Source organism: Rattus norvegicus, chromosome 15 (genome assembly GCF_036323735.1).
Source record: "Rattus norvegicus strain BN/NHsdMcwi chromosome 15, GRCr8, whole genome shotgun sequence".
Lineage (NCBI taxonomy): Eukaryota > Metazoa > Chordata > Mammalia > Rodentia > Muridae > Rattus > Rattus norvegicus.
The window spans coordinates 54,830-64,653 of record NC_086033.1 but is presented as its reverse complement, the minus strand read 5'-3'; the positions used below and the strand labels follow the sequence as shown (position 1 = coordinate 64,653).

General features: G+C 41.8%; 1 long non-coding RNA gene across 1 annotated transcript; it reads left to right on the top strand.

Moving 5' to 3' along the window:
* The first annotated feature begins 7,895 nt into the window (after nucleotides 1-7,895).
* On the top strand, nucleotides 7,896-8,414 carry LOC134482166 (uncharacterized). Its single transcript, XR_010058249.1, has 2 exons — nucleotides 7,896-8,119; nucleotides 8,187-8,414. It is a non-coding gene; the product is annotated as an uncharacterized LOC134482166 (long non-coding RNA).
* Nucleotides 8,415-9,824: the final 1,410 nt, after the last annotated feature.

Here is a 9,824-nt window from a genome sequence, read left to right as displayed (position 1 = left end):
CTCTAGTATTATAGATGTAGGACAGTACTGTATCATACCTCTGTGGATGTAAAATAGCTTGTACCTGCTTTATGATACGTAGTAGTGACCGTGCTTTATCAGAGCTGTTTTTAATGATGTTGCTCAGAATGTTTTCTTTCCAGATGATGATTGAGAAGCTAGTTTAAAAAAAAAATGGTGCCAGGTACCACAAGAGTAACAGAACTGTGCTGTTTTCTCGGGTTTTGTTTTTTTACTTTTTTTTTTTAATGGAGTGTGCTGGATGTCTCTACAGTTTTGTTCAGATGACTGCAGAACCTGGAAAAGCTGTTGCTGCTGTTGATGCATAACACACTGCTATTATTGGTCTTTTTATATAAATATAAATATATATATACAGATATATAATTTGAATTTTTTGAAACTTTACCTGTGCTGTCAACTTTCGAAAAAAGTATCCCCGTTTACTGTGTTGAGTTGGCACTGTACAGAAATTAACAGCCATATTGGTCTAGAAATGTTGAACTTAAGTTTTTTCCATTTGTACAGGGGTAACACACTGTATTAAATATGTAAGGTCTTATATACGTGGGTTTGATTACAAAAACTAATAAAGTATTCTCTAAATTAAAAAAAAACCAGGTTAATGCTGATGAAGGTTTATTGTAATCAAGTCTTTACTGACCAATCAGGGCCACAGAACATACTCAGGAGCTGAACTTTGACCGTGAACCAGAATGGTACTGAACTTTAAGGATTGGAAACCACAAACGTGTGTCAAGCTACAACGATGTTTTCCCACCAACAGATTCAGGGTTAGGGGTACTCCCTGTGTAGTTGGTCTGTGTCCACTGATGCAGGTAGGATGTAGGTTTACAGTCTAAAGATCATATCCATTTTCTCTTCGTGGTAGCAACAGGTATTGTGTTTTAGGGAACAAAAGATGAATAACAGAAGCTGTCGTTAGGAACAGTCGATATATTTTGTGGAATAGGGACCATGGTTACGAACAATCATGTTTGGGGGAACAAAGATGAATAATGGAAGCTTATCAGTTATTAGGGAGTCTCCAGTTCCTTTATGTTCTGGGAACTTGAATTTAGTTTCGCTCTATGATTAAATGAAGTCTGGTAACAAAATGGCTGTACTTAGGACAGTTTTCTTTCACTTGTTCACAGCGTTACATATTACAGTCTTCTTCAAATACATAAAAGTGAGTAACCCTATAAATGGAGTCAATATTAGGAAGCCTTTTCTCAGAACAGTTATTTACAAATATCTAAAACAACATGTCCTGGCAAGAAACCCTACAAATGTAATCAATGTGATTGAGCCTTTTCTTAACACAGTTATGTACGACTAAGTAGAAGAACACCTGCTGGAGAGAAACACTAGGAGGTAAGCAATGTGGTGAAGCCTGTGCGAGTAGCAGCAGTTCATGTAGCTGCGCTCAGGAGAAAAAGCCATGGTGCAAAGAACCTGTGAATGCAGTCAGTGTGGTAAAGCTTTGCATGTCATGATCTCTTTGTGCAACATTAAAACCCTTAGTGTGTAATCAATCTCTTAAAGGCTTTACACACCATAGTAGTGTTTAGGGTCCTGAAAGAATTCATACTGTAGGGGATCTATAAGGATTCTATAAGAACTTTAGCCAACATACTTCACTTGCACAAGATTATTCTGAAGAGAACATCTGATGGGTGTAAACAATCCGAGCATAATGATGTTCCTCTTTGTTGGGAGCAATTATTTATAGCACTGACATCTAGTGGTCGCTTGTATTATTACCACCTTTAGCTTTCTTCTGACGTCTTTACTAGGTCATAGTTGATAAGCATGTTAATAAGATGTCTTTACTCCACCAATCCCCAGAGGACAAGTTCTTAGCCATGCTGTCTGTTTTGTACTTAAGGCAAGTGCCTTTGTTCCCCGGGGTCCCCATATCATCAATAAGGTGTTCCTGCAATAAAGGCTGATTGAAAAGGATCCAACGGTGTTGCGTCTTCCTTGCCGGTCGAGGTGGGCGCGACAACTGGTGGCTCGTACGGAGACCCGAGAAAAAAATCTTTTCTCGTCTGGATCCAGAACTTTTTCAGCCTCAGGACGGTCGGCGTTGGTAAGTTCCCGGGGGGGGGGGGGCAGTTAGTTGCCGGAATTTGGACAATAGAGTTCCTAGAAGTGGAACGGTAAAGTTCCTGAAATTGGGACGATAAAGCTCCGGGATAAGGGATTGTAAAACTTCCCTGGTAGGACAATAAAGTTCTCTGGAAAAGCAGAGGCAATGATAGCCTTGGTTTAGAGGCAAAAAGGGGTTTGTGGAGCACGGTAATGTTGTTTTTTCCATTTGATCCTTTGTGGGTTGGACTAGCACTTTTGCCTTATACTCTTTTTGTGTTGTGGTGTTGCTTCTGTCTGAATTGCCACCGTCCAGGGCACGAATGCATTTGTTGGGAAGAGTCCACTGATGAGCCACAAGATCGTGTGTAAATAAACACGCCAGCTCGCCAGCTCGCCTTGCTCGTAAATCGATTGTAAATAAGGTCGTAAAAGCATGGGAAGCTCACACTCCATATGGACTTTTTAATGCACCTAAGTGAATAAAACCCTCCCTACAGATCTACTGCAGATAACCATCCCTTCCAGGCCCCAGTGGCCAAGCTTAGTCCAGCTTTTGATAAGGGGTTGTCAAGTTTAGTGAGATCCAATCATTTACCTGAGTCTCAAACACACCTGGAGTTTTGACAACAGGAGAGTGGCCATTTATACAATGAATGTAGCTATGTCAGGGTCTATGTAGCATTTAGGCTGCCCCAGAGCTATGTTACAAAAGAACACATAAGGCAAATGGCCCCGAAGGCAGCCCCCTGGTGCACTGTTTATTTTGAATAAAAATAACGAAGCCTTTTCTTGTTTGTGAATTACTGTGTCAGGCACTTAACTATCCTTTCTCTGCATATAGTAGACTACAGCTTTAGTAATTCATTTTAATAGATTCCCACCAACTTCTTTGAATCCATTTCTATTTCCAAAAATAAAAGAAAAAAATAGATTGTAACTGACAGAAACCATGGTCATCTTTTCAGCAGTTGTGCTAGAAGCATTTTATATAAGTGAAGTTTTAACGTGGAAGACCTATGACCTCTGTGGCTAAGTAGGGATGAGATGATTTAATGGAGGGTGCTATGCACTCACATTTGAATCAACTCAAGGTCTGTCTCATAAAAATGTCCAAACCATGCCTGGGTTGCTTGTGTTTGAGTTGGACCCTCCCATTTGTCTTCTTGTGTTAGACTTGAATGATAAGAAACCTCATGCAGTTTGGAAATGCAGGTTTGTCAGAGGCCATTGTCTTGGGTATTGTGGCTCAGATGTGTACACAAGTCGCTCCACATTGCTGGCTGCATGTGCACAGAGGCTATAAAGCTTTCCTAGGGGCTCTCATTTTGTGCACTCGGCAGAAACCTAGTATTCCCTACTGTTAGCCCACTTGGCCTTTCAGGCAGCCGTCCTGACCACTGTGCTCTCTGCTTGTGGCAACCATGCTCCCTTCTCATCTAAAAGTCACAGAGCTTCTGATTTTATCTTAGACGATTAAAACTCAGAATGTGCAGAATGACTGCTGTTTTCCTCATCAAATCCAGACAGGTCACACGCATCTGCTTCTATACCCAAATTCACCCTACATCACACACACACACACACACTCACACATTCACACACTCATACGCACTCACACAAACACACACACACTCACACACACACAAACTCATATATATATACATATATATGTATATATATATATATATATATATATATATATATATATATACTCATATATATACTCCCATACAACTCATGCACACTCACACCTGTATACACCTTATAGATTCTGTGAGACTGGTGTCCAGCCAGTTCCTAAGATCTGTCTGCCTCCCTCATACTCCATGATACTGAGGTTACAGACACATCGGCACCACGCCTAATTTTCAGGTGGGTTCTGACCATTTTCACCCAGGTCCTCATGCTTGCACAACAGTCATTTCACCACTGAGCCATCTCTTCTAATTTGTTGACCTTAGACAAAAGCCTGGCAGCTTAAAACAAAGGTTTTGCATAACGTATTCTTCCACCAGCAGGCTGTCAAGATTTTTCCAGCCTTTTGATTCTTTAATTGGTAGAGAAAATGAAGCTGACCAAGTCTCCTAAATGGTAATATAATAATAATAATAATAATAATAATAATAATAATAATAATAATAATAATAATAATAGAGTGCTGCTTACTGCCTTGTTCACTCTGGCCTGCTCAGCCTGCTTTCTTACAGCACAAGGGACCCTCAGCCCAGCCATGGCCCCTTCCACAATGGTCTGGGCCCTCCCACATCAATGGCTGATGAAGAAAATGCCTTACAGATTTGCCTGCAGCCCAGTCTTACGGAACATTTTTAAATTGTGGTTCTCTCCTCTGAGATGACTCCAGTTGTGTCAAATTGACATAAAACTAGCCAGAACATGAATGTTGACCAAAAAAAGTTCTGAAGAATAAACTGATAATGAAAATCTGATTTCTTAACCTCCAATCTTAAGTACTAAATTTTTCATTTTTAATTCAGTATTCGTGGACCTTAGCCTCGGAGCCTTTCAAGGAGGGATTTATAATACCTTTTAGTAGTTTAGTGTTACACTGAGCCACATAAAATTAATGTTTTTGAGAGTTGAAGGCAGCTTAATATGCATAATGTATGGTTTATCCTATCACCAAAGTACAGGTGACATGGTCTACATTGAACAGTTGTTGTACACACAAGGCTCTGTGTAAGACTTAAGATGGTGTTGGGATATTATAAAGATAGAATCAAGCACGAGGATTGTATGGTGATGAGAGTGAGGGACAAGCTGCTCGGGGCTCCTGTAGGAGAGTTGAGCTGCTTCCTCACAGATCCGCAGTACCGAGGTGAGGCCAGTGTCAGTCTGTCCCTTCTTTGGCCTCCCCAAATAGAGAGAGAGAGATTGGTTAATTAATTTATCAAAAGTGTGTTTTCAGTTTATATTCTTGTAGAATATAGGTTATATAAAAATTTAAAAATAATACATACATACATGCATACATGCATACATGCATACATACACTCATACATACATACATACATACATACATACAAACATACATACATGAATGACAGGAAAAGCCACACTTAAAAAACACTAGGAACTAACCTGGGGTGGCTTGTTACCACCCCATACGTGCTGAAAGCACACAGTAAGGTCCTTGGTTTAGATGAAGATGTTTTAAAATAACACAAGTCACATTAGGACCATAAAGGAACAGAACAAAGATTTGAAAAAAAAAAAGAGCTCTTTTTTTTTTTTCTGTCTCCCATCTCAGTGCCCCTTTCTCTCTCCTACTCATCCCCTTTCCCCATGGCAACTTCCCTGGCCTTAGTCCTTAGGGCCAGTGAACTTGCCCACAAGAAAGCATCTTCCCAATAAACCCGTCTTTAATATAAAAAAAGAAATATTTGAAGAAGCAATTGCTGATAAATTTTAAAAATTGATTGATACCAGCAACATAACTTAAAAGTTCATAAAATATTAAAAAGATAAATAGATCTGGAAATTAAAAATATAAAGCCTTATAAATCTGTAATCCAACCAGCTACATCTGTAACCAAAACAAGTCTGTCAAAAACCTATATACATAGTTGTGCCATACTTGAATTTCTGAGAAGATTTTGAAGGCAACCAGAGAAATAATAGCAACATTAATGCAGAAAGTGAAGATAAAAATTATAGTCATTGTCATAGCAGAACTTGTAGTAGCTTGAAGGTATCTTTAACATGGCTCTAGGAAGAAAGAAACTACTAATCCATAATTGTACATACAAAGTAAAGTAAAGAGAATAAAGACTTATGTAGGCAAACAAATGTTGAGTACACATCATCTGTGTACTCAATTCTATCAGTGGATCAATTTCATGATAAAATGTTTTCCAGGCAGGAAAGACTATGACACCAGAGAGAAACCAGGATCTATACTGTGCAGAGAACATACTAAGAATCAAATAAATGAATGTATTAAATAATTTCTATTTTAACATTCTCTAAAAGGAAATTGGCAGTGGTAAAAATAGTATCAATTGTCTATGTGTTTACAGAACACACAGAGGTAAAATATGTGCTAACACTAATAACAGCACCACAAAGTTAGGAAGGAAAATTGAGAATTTATTATGCTAAGTTTTTCATAGTGCACATAATTTGAATGTAGACTCTAATTCATTAAAAGCGTATACTGTAAACACTGGGACAACTACAAGTATTAAACATAATTGTGATGCTCTTTTATGTGAATACAACATGCCCTCCAGATCAAGGAAGACCTGGGATTTTAGAACCATGAGGTCCTTTACTGCAGGGACAGCACTGGAGCCTCCTGGGAAGTCAGAGTAGAGCTGACCCGGGACGTAGGTCTGGCCTTGTTGGAGGACGTATGTCACTGTAGAGCTGGGCTGTGACGTCTTATGCTTAAGCTCCGCCCAGGGCGGAAGACGTCACTTCCTGGCTGCCTTCAGATCAAAAACTCTCAGTTCTTTCTCCAGCTGCAGTGTCTGCCTGCAGCTGCCATGCTTCCTGCTAAGATGACGATGGACTGAACATTATCTGAAACTGAAGGCAACTCCAGTTAAATGTTCACCTTTGTAAGAATTGCCTTGGTCATGGATCACTTCACAGCCATGAAACCCTAAGTCACTGGTCTTGGTGGCTTGAAGTTTAATGTAGGGAAAGTCATTAAATGTTAACAAAATGCTTTTCAAAGAGAATAACTAGGAATGAGTAATAATTCAACTGTAATGATGAAGTGAATAATAAAAATGTCCAATTTATAACTAGAAACACCACAGATTTTAATATTCAACACATAAAAATACATTAATCAGGAATTGTTCAAACACACCAATTAAAAGACAGCGAGTATTCGACTGGTTAAAAATAATAGTAAACTTTGTACTGTCTACAAGAATGTTTATGGTGCATACCTTAACCAACAGAATTCTGAAGTTGCTATACTAACGTTGGACCAAGTATAACTCAGAAGATAAAATTATGAAGAATGATGTTGTTTGGGAGGAAAAGGCTAATTACTGAGAATATATAGCAATCCAAACAGTAAATGCATTGAATGTGAGAGTTTCTAAGGAGGTGGAGTAAAGCCTCAAAAAGAGTCCAGGTGGTAGTGGCTCACGCCTTTAATCCCAGCACTCGGGAGGCAGAGACAAGAGGATCTCTGTGAATTCCAGGCAAGGCTGGTGTACAGAGAGTTCCAGGACAGCCAGGACTACACAGAGAAACCCTGTCTCAACAAACAACAAACAAACAAAAAAGCAGAAGAAAATGTGCAAACCCACAAATGTAAATTCAGGACTCCATATTTGAGCTGTGCATGATTGACCGGTCAATCTCTTCGGCTTTAATTGATAGGTAGGTCTAGGAGTCAGCATTCAGGAGTCAGAGGCAAGAGGATTAGATGTTTGACCCAGGCTACTCTCATTCCCAACTGTACAGCCCCAGGCTTATGTGCAGCTGAGCCTTTGGGTTCCAGCTAAGACTAGAACATGGACACTTTTGGGTTTAAACCACTATTGCCAGATGCCACCAGGTGTCTGCTGAGACATTTATTCAATTGGGTGTGTCTCAGACCTTGCACGGACAACTACACCCAGGCTGGTAGGAGGCATGATTTAAACGACACATGTCTTGTTGCCATCTTGACTATGGGATAAAGAAGGAGGAGTCATAGCTTCACCACTGACTTAAGGCAGCCACATGGCTGGCAGCCATCTCTGTTATGGGTCAGAAAAAACAAAAGCAAAAAGGTTTGGCCCTGACAGTCAAACCTTGTAACATAATAGTGAAAGACCCCAGCTTAGCAGCAGTAACGCCATTTTGCAAGGCTGTACTTAAGATGACTGGTTCAGAGAAAGGTTAAAACACTGAGTACAAAGCAGCTGCCAAGCAGGATGTGTTTGGTTGAAGGCCTGGCAACAGGACGACTGCGGTTGAGCACCTGACAATGAAAAAAGCCCCGGGAGAGGTCCCACACCCTGGTGGGGGGCCGAGTCAGTCGTTATGTTCCAAGAAGGTAGCTAGGAAACTTGCCCCCGGGCTGAACCCTTGGGGGGCCGAGTCAGCCGTTATGTTTCAGGAAGGTAGCTAGGAAACTTGCCCCCGGGCTAAACCCTTGCCATATTAGAATCCACCAATTATATCCCTGTAACCATGCATCTGCTTCTGTATGCTTGCTTCTGCTCCCCAAAATCCTATAAAAGCCCATCCTTGGTTCTGTGGGGCGCGCCAGTCCCCCGAGTGACTGAAGCGCCCGCAGGTGCCTGTGCCTGTGTATCCCGACAATAAACCAAATCCTCTTGCTGATTGCATCCTGTGGTGTCTCGGTCTGGTCATTGAGTTGGAGGGTCTCCATCCCGAGGGAAAGTTCTCCCTGAGAGCTTTTCAATAGTATCCCATTTGGTATTAATTGTGAAGGCGTTACACTGTTTTCTCTTGTTAGAACTTAGTTTTTCTCTTCCAAAAATTATGGTTATGCTCTGTCTTTACTCTTTAAAAGGTACTTATTTTATTTTAACACACAGGGACAGTTTAGAGCAGATAACTAAAAACAGACAAAGTTTGTTTAACTCAGATTTGCTTGGTCGTTACTCGTCCCAAAGCTGTCAGAGAACAGCACTGAGAATGGCACTTAAGATGATTAAACTCACCTTGACAGAGACCCCCCAAATCTTAGCAGTGACCCCTTCAAGGCCTCCAAGATGTGGAAACAATGACAAAGGACTGCACCTGGACCGGGGTGCACTGACCACTGGGCATTACAGCCTCAATGCCTTCCCCACTGCCAGGACCCTGACCAAACCGCGGACAAACGGGGCACAGGACAGGCCTTGTGTTGCTTAAGACAAAGTCAGGTCGGTCTCCCGAGTTTCTCCCCCAGGAAGGTCAGGGTTGCCAGGCCTGGCAGCCAAGGCTGACCTTGTGGTGGGATATTGGTCCCCAGTGAAGCCATCGACACCACAGGATCCCAGTCGGGTGGGCATCCGGGTAACCGGCCAATCTCTGCCATTAATTGATACGCAGGCCTGTGAGTTATCCTCCCCCCTACTCAGGTAAAATCTACTCCTCTCAGGTCTGAAGGGTTTGAAGACTGACGAGTTTCTTTACCTAAAGAAACTCACTTTTATGTTAGGGATCCCAGTTAGCGACCACCCATGTCTCACGATGAACAACTGGATAGGAGGAAAGGGTAAAATTTAAAGTTCATGCGAGGTCTGAGGATACGAAAGCTCTGAGAAAGTGTTTTTGGCTCTAAGGTGTTTTAAGGTTGGTAAATGCAGGTTACGACTGTTAGAGGATGGAATAAAAAGTGTGGAAAAGAATGAAAAACCCTTCCCGTTCCTTCCCCTCTCTGTGGTCCTGGTGCAGTGAGACTCCCAGTGTTCGTGTCTTTAACACAATCCATCCACTGTGGCTTTTGCAGGGGTTCTAATGCCTGACTTAATCCGGCCCCAGCATCGGGAATTCCGGCGTGCACAGTGGGGGGTCCTTGTCTCCAGTTGGCTTCTGATCGATCAATAAAGAACCCCGGGCCAATGGCCTGGCAGGTGAAGTGGGGCGGGGCTTGGAGGCTCGCACAGGTGAGGAACTGGGAGAGGAAGGAGGCGCAGGTAGCCCTGACCGGGAGAAAGTCAGACCCGAGGGCCTCAGTCACGTGAGAAGCAGGGTGAGTGGACGCGGGAACTGCCCCTGGGGTAGCAGAGGTGAAGTCCAGACTTTAA